General features: G+C 43.4%; 1 long non-coding RNA gene across 1 annotated transcript; it reads left to right on the top strand.

The window, feature by feature from the left end:
* The first annotated feature begins 452 nt into the window (after positions 1-452).
* On the top strand, positions 453-14790 carry LOC130158431 (uncharacterized). The gene is made up of 4 exons (XR_008825288.1): positions 453-6393; positions 8373-8508; positions 10250-10313; positions 13685-14790. It is a non-coding gene; the product is annotated as an uncharacterized LOC130158431 (long non-coding RNA).
* The last annotated feature ends 2911 nt before the right edge of the window (positions 14791-17701 follow it).

Consider the following 17701-nt stretch of genomic DNA (forward strand, 5'->3'; position numbering starts at 1 on the left):
AAATAACAGTAAAAGCTCTTTTCTTTTAATAAGCAACAGCCAGCCTGACTTCCATTGCCTGTTCCCTGGCTCCCTCATCTTGCCGAGGCATTGCATTCTATCCCAGGGCAAGGTGCCAATTTTGCGGGGATGTTGTTGCTGACCTGAGATGAGGTTGGATGCAACTCTAAGTGCTGTTTCTTTACGAGAAAGGTGCCTTTGTGTCTGAAAGCAAACATTGACACTACGTGGCTCTTTCAGTGGAGTTTTGCCTGTTGGTCTTGTATTAGTGGAAGCAGAATACCTGATCTGTGGAGGGAATAACGGCTTGCTGGGGTCCCAAAAGATGAGCTGTTTTGGGGAGCTTGGGAAACCTACAGGGACATGTGCCTGATGCAAAACACATGCAAGTTGGCTGGAATCTTTCAGCAGGTCTTGGCTCAAACCCTGTGTGATAGGCTGAGGCACAGCATCGTGCTGAGTGGAAGTGCTCTACTGCCCGTAGCTGCAGGCTGCGGTGGGTGGAAAGGTAAAGCTCTAGAAGCAAAAATAAAAGAAGTTGCACAAGGGGTGGCACTGCAGGTGTATCAGCCCAAAGGACAAGTTTTGTACCCTTCGAGAAATGGTCCTACCCCGAAATACATAACTGCCAATGATTTTCTGGAGACTTGATGACTTTACAGGGTCCATATGTAGTGAATAGTTTTCCAATAGTTGTTTAATTTGTGTTCATTTTCTTTTATTTTTCCATAGATCTGAAACTTTAGTAAATTTATTGGTAAGTTTTGAAGTGAAAAGGGACTATTAACATCTAATTTCTTATCACGCATAACATAGGCCTAAGAACATCAGGCAGTGACCTCTGTCCTGACATCAGTCCTGGTTCCCTTCCTGTCCTTCGGAGAGGTATTTGATATAAATCTGTACTTATTAGGAAAAGAAAGATCTTTCCAATGGTTTGTTAAATAATCTACTGTAAATAAGCAAGCAGAGAACTTTGCCAGTAAATGAGAGTCTATAAACGTGCATGATTTAGTATCTTCACTGCATTTCTTCCAAAAATAGTGGGTTTGTGCACTTGGTCAGAGCATTAGATTTTCAATTCTTTCATGTGATAATGGCAACTTTTATGAGAAATTTGAGGGGGAAAATGCATTCTGATTTGAGGTTTTCATTCCAATGTCCATGGCTAGTGGTTGGGACCAAGGGTCACCCCTGGAGCCAGTGGGTCACCAAAAATGATGGACATGGGCACCATGAACACACTGAAGGTAGAAGGACTCTTCTACAGTAGGCTGGCAGGGAAGGCATTCCGCTGTACACTGATTTCTTAAAAAATACAGTAACAGAATTCACGATACTGCATGTGGGGAGGCGAGAGGATGGGCTGTGGGGTCCATGCATGTGTACATATGGCATCTGAAAGTGCTTCTGTTCGTGTGGAGCACAAAGGGATTTTCATGCTCCATATGAAGAGAGAAGAACAGGCATCAGAAAATGTATATACTTATTAGTCCTGTGAGAACAAAGGCACTTTTAGGTTTAGTGTCTGTGCTGAAGGAAATAAAATACTGTTCCAGGATAGCTATAGACTAGAATTTTGGCAAAACTGAAATCCAAAAATAAAATCATTTGGAGCCAACTAAAGGATTTTCTTTAACTCCGTTGGAAATCTGAACTCTGATCTGGTTTTTGATATCTTTTCCTTTTCAAATGTACTGAAAGTTTTCTAGTATACCACCATGAACATCTTGAGATGATCACTTAACTTTTCTGAGTTTTAAATTTATCTCAGCTGTGCCTTTCCAGGAAATCTGACTTTAATTCCTGAGCAATTTGTCGTTATAAACCCATGAATTTTCTGCAAACCTACAGTTCCCAGCTCCCTCTGCCTTTCCCCGGTTCCCACCTGCAAAAGAAAAAAATCACACGGCCCCACGCTTGGAGGCATCCTCTGGTACATCCATGAGGACGGTACCAGCCGGCACAGCCGTGCCTGCATCCAGCAGGAGGGCTTGGGATGGAAATGGGTTTTGCAGCCGGTGTGCGAGGTAGGCACCAAGAATTTATTGCATAAGCCCTTCGCATTTATAAAATGTGCAGCTGTATTTATTACTAAACGGCTTTGCTGGCATTTCAGTATGCAATTAATTCAGCGTTAAAAGACTCACCACGCTCCACGAGCATTTCCATGGCATGCAGGAGCTGATGTTTTGATGAGTGTGGAAGGGAGCAGCTCCCCTGAAATACAGCGTGTGAGCACAAGGTGGCACTTGGACCCCACGGACCGGGCGAGCCCAGCCTGGGGACATCGCACAGCAGCAGCACTTGATTTATAAATTTTTGTTGAAAAGCAGGAGAAACTATATGAAGATAGGGGGCCAAAAGAGCTGCTTTTGGAGTAACGTGTGGACTATATTTTCTTTTTAATGCATGTTGGTTTTGCTGGAGATGGGGGTGCCGCCTGGCTGAGTTAGCTTAGCCCTGTTTCCTGCAGTGAGGATGTCCCTGTGGGTCACTGGGAACACGGACACAGCTGCTGTGATCACTGTCACCTCTTTTGTCCCTGGTAAGGCATACTGGATGTAATTAACTTCTTTTCTCTCCTTTGGGATTTTATCTGCAGCCATCAGTGAGGCTGCCATGTGACCCTTTGGTGCAGGGTTTCCATTCTGGTTTGATCCCAAAGGAGACTGTTCTTTGTTTACAAGCAACACAATATTTTAGAGTATTTGAAACCTACGATGGCCTTTCTGGTTGGGATCTGGCTGGGGCTGGCAAGGTGGTGGGTGTCCAGGGCAGGAGCCCTGCATCGCCCTGCCAGGATGTCTCCCTCGCAGATATTTTTCTGGAAACTTTTCTGGTTTTTTCGGTTTGTTGTCTTTTTTACCAGCCATTGATTTGTTTGACGTTATGCCACTGAGCAATCAAGTGTTGTATAGGCAGCTGTGTGTAACAGGGCTCCGTTACACCTCCACGTGCAGCTCTGCTTTCCAGAAATGGGACATTTCTGATGTCCAGCCCTGTTTTGCCCAGTGATGTGGTCCTGCAGCCCTGGTCCCGTGTGGACATGCTTACTTCTACTGACCCCTGATGCCATACACAACCTGCCTGCCCTTCTTTCCATCACCCTGGCACAGTCACTTCAGCTGTACAGAAATGACCCCACTTTATAAAACCACCAGTCCACCATTCAGTAGAAATATCTAATGCCATAATGCTAAATATTTGTAAACATTCCTACAGATGGATGTGGTTTATTTTGCCATTAATATACATTGGTAATCTTGGTAATCTAAACTGGAATCTATTAGCTTGTGCAAATTAGTTGTTGGTTTTTTTTTTTATATTGCAGCTCTGAACCTGTCCCTGGTCTGGGGAAGGTCAAAAAAATCAGCTCCAAGTGTTTATTCATGTAAGTGCTGGTGTGAAGGAGCAGGTCTGCCATTCCTCTCTTGTCTGACTTGAAGGACTTAATATAAAGCTACAGAACTTGTGTGAGTTGGAAACAAAATATGCTTAGAAGAAGAAAAGCAGCTACAGAATACTTTTAAAAAGAAAAACTCAAAATCTCTCTACTTGAGAAAAACATGGCAAAAGCTATGTCTTGTGCTGTGTGCAGGATGCTTAGTGAGTTAACGTGGAAAAGCCCAAAATTTCCTGCGAAGTCTAGGACAAAAATGCCAAACATTCACCTCTGCCCACTTTAAGTAGATCAGGCTTTGAATAACAAAATAATAAATTCAATCTCAACCAAAAATTTTACTCCGAAAAAAGAGAAAAATAATGCTAGTGATTTCATACTAGCATTGAGTTTTGACATACTCATAATAATTTACAATAAACACACATGAAGTTATGATAAACGTAACTTTAAAAACGGAAATGCCAGCACCAACAACTGCTGTGAAGCTGTTGCTCCCTCAGTGATCTGATTGTGCTTTAAATTTGATTGTGCTGTAACTTCGCAACAATTATGAAAACAGTTATGCATTTTTATTAGCACTTGTAAGTTATGCAGTGTTTTTACTGTTGAGTTGTAAGGGAAAGGGAAGCCTAAGCATATGGTAGAGATCTTCAAAGTTCTCAACATAGGAGAAAATAATGATTATCCTTCACTTAATTAATGTCATGTTTAATAGGGTATTATCTTTCTGCAAAGATATAGCATGCTCTCGGGGAAGGAGATGGAGATCACCGATGGCTGGATAACCTTTTCTGGTCTCTTAGGAATAAAACTGCAGCCCAGGGTATAATAATTACTAATAATGAGGCATCTTCTCACCACACTACTGTCAAATCCTGTAGACAATAAAAAGACAAGGGGAAGACCGGTAGCTGAAGCAAACTGCCCTGGCCTCAGGAGTGACTGCTGGGACAAATTAAATCCCTGCCGATGGGTCAGGCTGCATTCACTCCTTTATCCTTGGGCAGATCCAGAACATGCCATTAATTAGAAGGTATTTTCTCTAGATTTTCATAGATTTTAAAGAGGAATTGATCTGCTCTCTGCTGTAAGCTTGTCGGTCAGTGACATATCCTTAAAACTGGGGGTTGCAGTGCTTTTCCTCTCTGCTTTGATGACCCTGGATGTGCCACAAGCAGCTTGTTTTATCCAGAGAGCGCCCTTGTCCTTTACCCAAACAGCTCTGTAGATGCTGGTGACTGCGGAACATGCTCTCGCCCTGAATCTGAGAGGTGCCGACACGGCCTCATCTATCTCCTAGTATTTAAAACCCCATCCCATCCTGCAAATGACAGGTAGCAGCTGCCACTGCTGCATCTCCATCTTCTTCCCCGCTCCCCGCAGAGCTGTGCCCGTGGTTGGGTCCCTGCGTCACTCACGGTTGTAGCTACACGCGGCGCATGCTGTGCAGTTGACTGCACGCTTAGCTTCTCCCCTGATCCTGAGTTTTGTAGCAGCATATCTGACTCTTCCAGCTTTCCTTCACCTTCAGCTCATGCTTTGCAGGCTGGAAGTTGTTGCTAGGCATTTAGCTGTTTTGCAGCGAATGGCTGTGTTGGCTGACAGTGTTTCAGTTCAGATCCTGTTAACCAGGTTTGGGATGTGGACCAAGCCGTGACTCTTGTGCCCTTGTGCTATCAATGGTTTGATGGATCACCTATTTAAAAAAAATAATGCAAAAGATAAAAAAGCAAAGTATGTGCAATTTGTCTGTCTTTGAAGCTGTCTGTCCTTCGATGGTATTTCTACCACCCTCACTTGTTTGATGTGATCAGCCTACATCAGGTCCAGGGGGACTCAGTGCTGTGGCAGGTGATACAGGAGGGTGCTGGGACCATGCTCCCCCTGCCTGAGCTGAGCTGGTCCCACCTTGGCTGTAGGGTCCCTCTGAGCATGGGATGGAGCCTCAGTGCCTGCAGTTGTTCAAGGCACTGGGGAAGTTTTGCAAGGAAAATCATGTCAGTTTTCTCCAGAAGGACAGTGAGAGTGATCATAGCCTGTATCTTGCTTTGTTGAGCTTGTTAAAAGGTTGCTGGATTTCACTAGTGAAACGGAACTGGTCAGGAACACGATGTTGGAGATGACAGGATTTATTGCTCCAGCTGCATCTCACTGTGATGAAGGCTTCTGCTAACGGATGCACTCTGCTGTTTCCTTTCCCCAGTTCTTGTTTTTCATACAGAAGAGAAGCTGAAAAAATTTAAGCAAAAATAACTGTTTGTTAGTAGAGGCTGGCTTCAGATTTCTGGTGGGTGGCGCTCGAGGAAACCATGGGGAGCAGGGAGTTGTGGACAGGCTGGCTGAGGGCTGGAGCTCCTGCTTGAAAAGTTACAGTGACTCTGAGCCCAAAGACGTCTGGCTTTTGGTAGATATCAGTCATCAAGCAAAATGATGATATAATCAAATGAAAAGAAAAAAAAAAAGAATCACTAAATATTTATCATGCATAAAGCCACCTTCAACCTGTCAAGAGAAATAATTGCAGAATGATGCAGTAACACCCGACTTGCTGAGATCTGCATCAGCTCTAACTGGGAAGTAAACAATACACTAAATTTAATGGCCAAAGTTACTTGAATTCAAGTGTTATTCCAATGGAATACCTCTGCTGTCAGATGTGCCAAAACACGCCGTTACTGTACAATCATACTCAAGCGAGGGCTGAGAGTACTTCACCCACACAACTAATGTGGTGCCACATCCCAGGCTGCCCAGGGCAATCGGAGAAGGCAGCTCTCCTCTTCCCAGCAGTGCAGCAGGATTGTCCCCCAACACCTTGAAAACAGATGCCTCAAAGGGAAAGAAGAAAGTTTTCAGAAATGCCCAGTTTCTCCCCAAATTTACGGACTACTTTTTAATCTCACCTTTATGCTGTTGAAGATATTCAGTCCCTAAGTCTGAAAACTCCTGACAGATGGACACATTGGAAAATATTAATCCACTTACAGGTAAGCAAAAGCAGAGTTTGTTTTCAAGCCAAGCGATTAAAAGAAGCTATGTAAAGTTATCAGTGTGAGATTTTACTACCAGTAATGACAGGTTAATACTGTTTTTCTGACTGAAAAAGAAGTAAAAAAATAACATTCCAGAAATGAAGAAATGAAAATATTAACAGCTTAGGTTTTCCAACAGGTTAGACTTTGTACTTCCATACAAGAATCTGTTCGTATTGATTTCTGTCTCCCAGGACACAATTCTCAGGCAGCATCAGTAAGCTGTACAGGGCCATGGGCTGTGGTGAGATAATTTAGTTTTTACTCAGTGAACTTCCTGACAGAATTAAAACTCTGGAGTTCACAGATACACCAATACAGTCTGTTTCCCCATAACACCTGCAGAGAATAGTAGGACAAAACCAGCTAATGCCTGTGCTAACCAGTATAGGTAAATCCAGCCCTCTGCCTCTTTTGGGGGAAATTTATTTACCAAAGAAAGTTTCATCATAAACCTGCTTTTTTTTTTCCTAAAATATTGCATCAGCCTGTTTATCTATCTGTTCATCATTCCAGTCATTGACTCATCTATTTCTCATTCCAGAATCAGCTTAGAGCCAAATAATGGGAATTACCCATTAATTTACTGCACTTATCATGTGCACAGCAGCAGGAGAAGTCCATATCCTCTGCATCAAACCATAGCTAAAGCATAAATAATCCGGCTTTCTTTTTTGAAAGCAGAAGTGATGATGGGCAAGCAGGGAAAGGGCAGACGGTGATAAAATCCTTGCTAGTGTGACTCCCTTTGCTGCCATTTTCTAGAAAGATCCAGCTGGAAGGTTTACGAGCAGTGAACTGGTGTTTCTCTGTGGTGGAGCCCATCCATCGCAGAAGAGCCGGAGCCAAGTGCAGCTCATTAGTGCTGGCGACGGGCATTGTGCGGAGCGGTGACAGCCCCGCAGCAGGAGGGCAGCAGGGCAACTGGCATTTGGGTGCTCAAGTAGGAGGCCACGGGGGTCAGTGATCATTTGGGGTGGCGGTTAGAGCTGTCACCTTTGGGAATTTGGGAAAAATTGTCTGGTGCAAAATTCCCCGCAGATTTGTAAGTCTCATAAAAGTCATGGGGGATAAACGGAGATGCTGCGGGGCAGTGTGGCTGCAAATAAGTTGGAAAGATTTTTGTGACTGTAAAACAATTTGCTTTGACTAGGCAACATTGTTAAATAAATGCAAAGTGCTTACACACAATAGTGTGGCCTCCCCAAGCTGGCAAAGGACACCTGGGTTTTGGGGAATGGTGTCATCATCCATTGCACAGAGCAGATGAGAGGGTGCTGCGAGATGCCCACAGCATACTCAGCCCCATGGGAGGAGCGCAGGAGAGAGGAGCCAGCAGTGGGAGGGAGGGAAACATGCAGTTGCAGCTGGATTGAATTGTCGGGTCACAACTGAATTGTAACCTGTAATGCAGCCATCGTTCAGAGGTCATGGAAATGCCTGTGATCCAGATGTGGGTAAAGGCAGCTGCCTGGCTGAGAACAGATGCCAGCGGGAAGCTCTGGAGCACCAAACCTGGGGAGGTCTTTCAATGTTTTTACCTTGACCCCTGGATAAGTCTTACTGAGGAGTCTGCATCCGTGGAGATATTCAAAAGCCACCTGGACAAGGTCCTGGGCAGCCTGGTCTGGGTGGCCCTGTGTGAGCAGGGGGTGGGCAAGGGGGTCCTTTCCAACCTCAGCCCTTCGGTGAGCCTGCGGAAGGCAGTCCCTTCCAGAATTCACATTTGGGACTTGTCTGCCTCTACACGCCAAAATGTCACACTAAAAGCAGCCTTTGGTATCTTCCTTTTTTTTGGCTTCAAATTCTTCAGGTCATTCTCTGTGAATTATTAAAATGTGTGCTAAAATGTGCAAAGCTCTGGCTAATTATGACGTACTGATTAATTTCAGTAGACAAGTGTGGCAGTCCTGATGAATATTAATATTTTTCAGGCTGGGAGCTGCTGGCAAGAGGAACAAAGTTTCTGCATGGGTAGTGAGCGTGGCCGAGCACTACAGGGTTGATCCACATTTCGCTCAGCGCTGATTTTATGTCTTGTGTGCGGCATCGGCTGGCCCCTTACAAAAGGTAAACTGTGAGCAACTACGAATGAGCGATGAATGTTTCTTATTAATTAGCATCACCCCGAAATCACCGCCTCCGCCCAAAGAAAGGAAGAATGATTCACTGTTCTGTTTCTATTTGACATCACCCGCTGTAAAGTATTAGGAGTAACATGATACTTTTTGAAAGTTAAGCAAGTAGATTTACAATTAAATGACTTTCAGGGAGATCAACAGATTTGTATGGCAATATGGAACTTACGGCACGTAGCACCCTCACAAAGTCATACACGTGGGCTGCTCTGCTGGGTAAAAGCTCAGTCTGCGGCTTCAGCGAATGGAACTAGAGGCAGGAGAAGAAGAGAATTTCATCTTCCCCTTTGCTCATGTTTTCCTCCTGTCCAGCCAGCGCTGTCAGAGCACATAAAAAGCCATGAACATGCACATGTCAGCGTGACCGCCAGCCAGCACCGCTGCCCTGTCCGTGGCCAAGTGCCGTGCAATCTTGTGGCTTTAATCAAATGCAGCAGGATTAACACAGAAAGCCTTTCTGCAAGCTGACAACTCAATTACGGGTGAAAATGAACTATTTTATTGAACTAAATTAAGGCGGCTACAAAAACATTTTTAACTTCAAGGTTTTTGAGACTTGTGACATGGAGGCCAAGCCTTGAGACCTCAGATCCCAGCAATGTATCCAGAGATGCTTCCCAAAAAAGCCAAATCTAACAGAACAGTGTCAGGGCTTGCCTAATTTCGTATTTTAAAGGGATGTAGGTACACTTTTTTAAAAAAAAAACACTTTATTTGAATGTTATCACATATGGAAAGTACAGAAGACGTTACCTTCTTACCATGTCTTCCAAGTGCTGGGGTGCCTGGGAGGCTCTCGGGACACGCGGTGCGCTGTGCACGCTTGGGTGCCTGAGGACATGAAAGCAAAGCTGCGGTGATGTTCTCGGACATCTGCTCCACTGGGGTGCTCTGGGGGTTAATGGAGGATGGGTGATAGGCTATGTCTCACCTGCAGGTTAATTGTAAGAGCTTTTGAGATGTTCCTGCTAAAATTAAGTTTATATTTTTATGAGGAATCTATTTATTATTTTTTTAAAGTTTTTTTTCTAATTATTGAAAAGAAATGAGTGTGCATGGTTGGGTCACTTTAACCAGTGCAGCCTGTGGCAGTTTGATAAAGAAAACTTAGGTGTTAGTATGAAAACAAGCGTTTTTTAAAGTTTCATCTTTTTCCCAAGGAAAGAGCTCTGGGGTGCCCTTTGGTGCCCCTGATCCCTATGGAAGAGGTGAGCTCAGCAGCACTGGCAGACCTGAAGGCAACATTTGGCCGTTAGGGTCTGCCTGGGTGTCCCTGCTCATGCCAACTTCTGCAGGGAAAATTCCAGTGGAAGTAGCTCTCCCAGGATTTCAGACAGTAATTAAGATATTGGAAGCTACTGGGCTCTGTGATTTTTGTAAGGAGTCAGACTGGAAAGAAACAGCATAGAGAGGGGTGCAGTGCGGAGGGACACGACATTTCAGTTTGTGGGCTGGTTTCTTAGAAGCCTCTTTCCTAGCTCAGCACAGAAGAAATGAAATTTTAATTTCACCACTGAGAATAAATGGCAGGGGAAAAAAAAAAAAAGCTAAAACTTTGAGGCTTCTTTTTTTTCTCCTTTTCTTTCTTTTTCTTTTTTTTCTTTGTTTCCTTTTTTTTTTTTTTATTTTATTTTTTTACCCCTAACCTTTTTTTAATTTTTTTCCTCTGGCAGTGTTTTGGGGGACTCTTGTGACTAAGGTTTACGGCAGAAGGGATGAGTGGAAGAATAGATTCAGGTAAGAAAGGGAAAGAGAAACTGGTATGTAAACAAGGCACAGGGGTGAGCTGGGGGAAGCCTGCAGGGTGCCGAGCCACGCAGAATGGGAATAACCAACCGTTGGTGCATCCAGCATCTGCCCTAAATCTTGCCCTGTGCCTGGGATGGTATGCCTGCTGGTGGGATTACCTTCTGCCTGTTACCTTCTGCAGCATTTATGCTATGAATTATACTCCCTGCTAAGCAAAACAGGGGAGTTCAGTTCCCTGCGACTTTACCTTTTGCTTCGTGTGGCTTTGCACTCCCCTGAGATTTGCTTTTCACTGTTCTTTCCTGTGGCTTGTATGTGCAACCATAAACTAAGCTTAAACATGACCCCTGTGTGCCAGGGAAGCCTGGAGCATTTGCATTGCTTTTAAAGCCTTTGGGAAGGGCCAGGAAAATATTTAATAATCTCCCCAATAACCACCAGCCCCGAACCGCTACCTGCTGGCTTTCTATTCTTGGAGGTCTGGCAACTCAAACATAGAGGAGATGATTAACGCTAGTGTTCAACCTGTATTTTCTTTACAAACACCCCTTAAGAAATAATCGTAAATCCATTTGAAGTAGGTTTTTGTCTGAAGATCACTGAAAAACCTCTTGTAATTTACTGAAGGTCTTTCAAAATTCAAGATGTTGTTTAAGGTGGATAGAGCTTGTGTCTCTGACTAATCCTGACTTGAACTCCAAAGGATTTTATCTGTACCAAAATTATCCTGGACATTTTAATACAGTCACATGTATGCCAGGTAAATGCTCCTGGCATTATTTTGAGGCATGCAGTTATATTTAAGACCATGTTTCTGTCATATGTGTAAGGCAGTGGAAAGGTCCACAATTGAAAAAGACAGAGATGGCCTTACCTGAACCTTCAGCTTCCTCATCAAATACCCTTTAATTACATTAAACCACATGAGTGAGTCTTGTTCAGGTGGAATCGCTGGGTTTTTTCTCAAAATGTTGGTATGTGTTGAAGTAGCCCTACGGAAGTCAGTAGAATCATGCAAAAGCAGCTGGCAGTCAGCCCAGCACAGTGTTTGAAGCATCTGTTTTAATAGCCGACTGCCATAGTCTTAGCAAAAAAAAAAAAGCAACCCAACAACCAAAGACAAAAATAATACTATGGACTACAAAAGCTCTTTTCGTCAGGGAAAAAAACAAAAAACCACATGAAATTATGATTATATTATTATATTATGTAATATCTATTATATATATAGAAAATTTAATTAAATCATCAGAACACCTACAAAAATTCTAATCCCAGTTCTATCAATTCATTTCTAAAACTGTCTACGAATCTCCTTGGTAGCCAATTTTATAATTCTGGGAAGACAAAATAAAAAATGAATGAGAAGTAAAATAGGCAAAGGATTGGAATTTTTTTCTTAAGGCAGAAAGCTGACCATGAATTTCATTAATACTGCTTAATATCCTACCTTGACATTAATTGTAAGACCTTAACATTCATCTACAGTGATAAAGTATACGGAACTGGGGAAAAGAAAAAAAGGTTATTAGACCTGCTTTTATAATGTATATGAAACATACTGTGACCCACATTAGCTTTTACAACAGCAGGAGTGATGGAATATGGGGATGCAGCCTCATGGATACAATTACGCTCCAGAACATCATTTCTTGTGTGTGGAAAAACTGGTATTACTATAATTACCGCAGCTAAAAGTTAGTGTGTTCTGCTGTTTTTAAGCTGAGATGGAGTAAGGGAATCGAAATAAATGGTACAGCTTTGCATATTTGTCAGAAAGTAGCTTTCTCCATTAAAGAATATGCTCTCTATAAGGATATTTTACAGGCTTACAAACAGCATCTTAAATCTATAAATGTGCAGCTGTACGTTACTGCAGCAAGACTTACCGTAAAAGAACATTTTGGTTGACGTTCTTATCTGTCCTGAGCTTTGCCCCTTTGATTTGCGGAGTTTTTTGGTCAGAGCACCTACATGCCGGGGAGCTTTTTGGTGCAGCAAACCAAACTCCCTAGACGGAAAAGTGGGTGACATGTTATATACTACCGAAAAAAAAAAGAAAAAGTTGTATCTTTTTCTGCCTGAAAATCACTGTATCATTTTATGTACAGTTTCTGGTAATCTAAATGTACATACAGAGGAAGGAGACAAGACTGCTCTGCATCTATATACATATAGATAAAATAGGAACATTCCTAACAGCCTGGGTTTATTAAATTCATACACGAAACAATGAAAATCAGCTTGGAAAACATACACAGGGTTTTCCTAGTAATTCCTAACAACCAGTGCAAAACCCCAGCTATCAAATGGGTGGACTGGGGCACGGAGGGGAAACTCTCAAGATTTGTACCTTTTTACCTTGTGCCATTGCCTCTTATAGAGACTAAACAGTTCACCCCCACCAGGTAGGCAGGGTATCCCTGTCCCTCTGTTTCCCCATCAGGATGTGACTGCCAGTCATCTGTAGGTTTGTCATGAAGGCAAGCAATCCTTATTGCTCTGGATGTTTTGATATTGGAAATACTTTTCTGGGTTAGGCACCGGCGAGGCTGGTGGATGCTCCAGCTGCCTTTCAGTACCCAGAACCGCACGGTGCAATTAAGCTTTTCTATGGAGCCAGATGGATGAAACAGTAGCTCCCATCCAAAAACTCTGGCACGTGCCGGAGTGCAAAGTAATATATGAGAGGCACAAACACTGGGGGAGATTTTCTGTATTTTACTTGCTGGAAGGTTTTGGCTGCCTCCGAAGGAGCAGGGAAGGGGTCCGGGAGCCTGGGGGAGAGCATGTGCTGGGCACTCGTTGGAGCATGAGGCTCGGGGGTGGCTCTGGCTCCAGGTTTCAGGCATCCAGGAGGCGAGGGACGGCTCTGGTTTCCGCTGGGGTGCTTACGCAGGCTTGCAGCGAGGAGGTATCCGCCTCCCGCATCAGTTCCCTGGGACCCAGAGAAGTTGCTGAGCTCCAAATCTTTTACTAAAAGCTTGAGGTCAGGAAGGGACAGCAAGAGACTAATTTTTTAACATGCTCAGTCTCCAGCTTTAATTAAAACAATACCATTTTCATTGAACTTAATGGACAGTATATGACAGAGCCTCTTGCTTGTCTAATTCATGCACATGGCATTAAAAAATAAACCCCAAACAACCTGAGGAGCTGCTGACTCTCCAGTAATCCTCCCTCCCTCCCTTCCTTCATTCCTTCCTTCCTCTTTAAAAAGAAAAGGAGTCACAGTCTTTTCTGGTACTTTGGATTGATTTCTGAACATTTGGATTTAATGAAAATGGTATTATTTGAAACAGAGTGACTTAAAGAAAAAAATCCTGGGCAAACCAGTAACTTTTTTTTTTTTTTAAAAGGTTTTTTCTTGTTTCTCATCAGGAGGCAGGGGCAGGGTTTGGAGCATGTAGTACTCCCATCTGTCTCTCTGACAGGCCACTTCCATCACCTGCCCACCATGCCTCTGTGCGATAGATCAGGGTGGGGGACCTTGACACGTCCATCGCATCTGCTGCGACTCCTGTTGAAACAGCGTCTACCCCCATCACAAGAACTGCACACTAAAATGATGCTGGGAGTACCGATTCTTTGAATTCATGGGGAAGATAATTGAATCATGTTCCTTTCTGCACCTTCAGAAGGAAATCCCATCACCATTTGGAAAGTGAGAGTAAACAATAAGTATGCACCTTTGTTTATGTGACACCCAGATAAGGATGATAAATCACTACTTTATTTTTACTTAGGAGAATTGAAAAAGCAAAGATGATGACACCCCTCCTTTTGGAGGTGATTACCATAGAGGGAACTCTGTCTGCTTGATTAAATGCAGCATTTGTGTAGATTATTCTCAGCTATGAGATGTTTTCAGATTATGATCTTCTTCTTTCTATCATTTTTTTTCCTCTTTTTTTCCTTGGGATTTGTACACACTGCAGCAGCCGACACAGAGAAAGTCAAACCCAGGGACTGCAACAGTTTCCCTCTCTAGCTTTTTTGTCCTCTCCTCCTCACCAGCCTTATATTCCTTGCACGTGTGCCTTCCGCCAAATAACAACAACAGTGATTAGCAGGCAGCCAGCTGGACCTAGGGCTGCCAAAGCTGAGCCCCCGGTCAGCTCTGGGGGTGTCCCTGGGGAGCCGCAGGTGATGCTGGCCGGGATGCTGTGGGCATGGGCTGGGTGTCAGCAGGAGTCCCCAGGCAACACGTGCTGGGGGACCCATAGGGCACAGGGCGAGGTGGGTGTGATGAAAGGCCTGGGTTTAGTGCTGTGTTATTTCTGTCCCTATTCAGGATATCTTTTGTTTTAGTCAGGCAAAGCTCCTGCTGGAGACAATAGGACTTTTATGGCAGCAGGGAATGCTAAATAGGGCCCTCACCAAGCAAACTGCAGCTATCTTTTTATTTCTGTACATAGCTGGATGCAACTGATATTATCAGAAATAAAAAGGACTGTGCTTTCAATTACATGCTTGATTTAAAAAAAAAAAAAAGTCTAGCTTAAAACGTCTAGCTTAAATAATAACATTTAGGTACATCTCTAATGGTAGGTAGCTATGCCATATTGCGTGCAACAGGGGTGCTTGCAGACCCCATCACCTCTCCCTAGGTCTGCTGAAGTCATTGCCACACAGGCTGCTTGGAGCAGCCTTGCAGATATTTGCTGACAAACCTTTTCAGTATAATCCTTTATTATCTAACCACAGTCAAGAGCCTACTTCACATGAAATATTTTCTGCTACAGATGGCAAAGCCTGAGACTGAGCCAACAACAGTGTAAAAATACATTTATATCAATGCAGAAGCCGTCAGCCAGCCAGCTTTCTCCATTTGTCATGTACAAGAGGTATCCTCGATAATGTTTCAAATTCATTAAGGGACCACATGGACGAAACTGTTCTGTTTTAATAAAATGTCGCAACCATACAGCAGGTATTAAACATGCTTGTGTGCATAGAAGAGAGAGAAAGTGGGTTGTGGACTGTTGGTTTAGGTTATCTATTGCTCTCCATCATCAGATGTTCTCGTAAATTCATTACTTTTTATAACTTTATTGCTGGGAAACTTTAATGGCTTTCCTTCCTCCCTCTGAAAAAAGGGAACTACAGAATCCTGTAACTACAGATTTGGAATTGTTTATCCCTCCTTCAGAGTCTGATTTAGAAAATGATTGTTTCCTTTCTGCTGCTGGCTCTTCCCAGGATGAATGAGTGGGCTGAGTGGGTGTGCATGGTGGTGGGGGACCAAGAAGTACAGCTCCTTCCCACTCTCACCTCCTCTGTGCATGCAAGACAGTCTGGGTTTCCCTCTGTGGGCTCTGGAAACACCGGGATCAGAGCAGGAGTGGCACAGAGGGAGATGGGATCTGTGGCTTTCACAGCATCCACCTCTTCGGGTAGCCCAAAGGAACAATTATAGCTGGAAACTGAGGTTTAGCAGAGGTAAACAGAGTGATGAGAAAGCAATTTTGCATAATTAGGAGAATATCAGCAAACTTTTCTTACTGACATGACATTTTACATTACTATAATTGTTTTGATGAAGAAGGGAGAAGGAGAGCATTATGCATGCAAAGCTAAAATATTGTCCCAGTTGTAGGGACAGGCAAGCAACCGTGGTGATTCCTGTGCACAAAAATATTATAAGACCAAGTACAAGAAAAATGCACAACAAAAATGATCTATTTGACAGGAAACCAAAATAGCGTATTTTGCACCATGAACATCCATTCTGACTTGTGCCTTTTCAAGTGCTGTTACTCAGGATTTAGGCTCCAGCCTGGCATATCTGTCTCTCTGGCAATAGTAAACTGTGTGTAAAGTCAAATCTGTCCAGGATACTCCAGCAGTGCTTTTACTCAAGACAAGGCAGTTTACTAAACAAAATCTATCAAGGTAGGAAAAAAAAAAAAAAAAAAAAAAGGCTTTAACAGCTTCCAGAAAATGTGTGGTGTTAATTGACAGCAAAGAAAACCCTATGGGGACAAAGACATAAAAGCTCAGGGGAAGCCTCTGCAATGTGAGCACTGGCTGAAAACGTGCCCTGTAAGTAAGGAGTGTGCCCACACTAACACCTTGCTCTCCAGGGGGTGGACAAGCTGCCCACTGTCCTGATGCTGTGCCCAAAGGGCAGAGCGTTGCCAAGGCTCTCGATAAATGCCGCACGTAGAGGCTGTTTAATTCAATGGCGTATCACATTTAAAAATGGTCCAGTCTTATTGGATAACCTGTGTTTTTGAAAATCATCTTTAGGAGCTGGTTGGTGGATTTTTCAGCCGAAAATAAATTTTTAATGAAATATATTTTTCTGAAGATTTTTCTCTGACAAAAATGACAATAAAGTGTAGACTGAAACACTCTATCAATGTATCTCTCTGGGCATTCAGCTGCCCCTGCCAGCATGGCACAGCTCCTGGAGGGGGCTGGGGACTGTCCCCCCGGGCTGTCCCCTGGCCCTCCGGATGGCTTTAGCTGGGGGATGGCCGCAGCGGGGATGGGACTGCAGTACCCGAGCTGCGTAGCCTGTCCCCTGGGGAGCAACAAGGCTGTGGCATGCCAGGAACCAGGAGGTGTAGTTATAGCTCAGCATTAAGCTGCCTGGCCATGGAAGATATCAGTATTTTAATTTTTCATGCTGATGTGAGATTGAAACATTCAGTATTAGACCATGTTCCAGGGTGGAAACCTGAGGGATATTTCTGTTCAGTTTTATTCTGAAAGAATTTAAAAACATCATTTTAGGCATTGGAAGAGATGGCTCAAATTCCCTAACTTGTGTCTTTAGTTTTCACAGATTGTAATTAAAATGAATAGTCAAAATCCCTTACACTTTTATTCCATGAACATAAGTTTTCAGGTGAAAATACCTCTGGACTCACGTAGTTGATATGTGGGCATCAGTTCACCCTTTTATTACTGTATACAATGGACTTACGGTTTTCCTATTGAAACTCTGACAATTGTTAATTCTGCAATTGTGCTTTCTTATCAGCCTGACCTTCTGGAAAGTGACAACTGAGGTAAACCACATTTTCATTAGCCTTGCTTGTATTTTGGTGAAATCAGAACAAGATTGCATCCCTTGTAACTGAATAGTTTTGTCCCCTTTCAACTAGACGAGAGACCTTTGGCTCAATGGTCAACCACTATATTGTTTTCTGATTATTTTTTTTTTTTCCATTCCAGATTTCCCATTATGTTTAGTGCTGAAATCAGGCTTCTTTTCTCAATATCAGACAATCCTTATGTACTCCCAGCTGGGAAAAAGGGGGGGTGAGATGAGTCTGGGAGACTCAGAAGTGCTTCCAGCAGACCTGGGCTTGGGCAATGTTAACGTGCTATTGCTCTATACCACTATGGCAGTGGATAGCAAAAAT

This window comes from Falco biarmicus, chromosome 13, assembly GCF_023638135.1.
Source record: "Falco biarmicus isolate bFalBia1 chromosome 13, bFalBia1.pri, whole genome shotgun sequence".
NCBI classification, from domain to species: domain Eukaryota; kingdom Metazoa; phylum Chordata; class Aves; order Falconiformes; family Falconidae; genus Falco; species Falco biarmicus.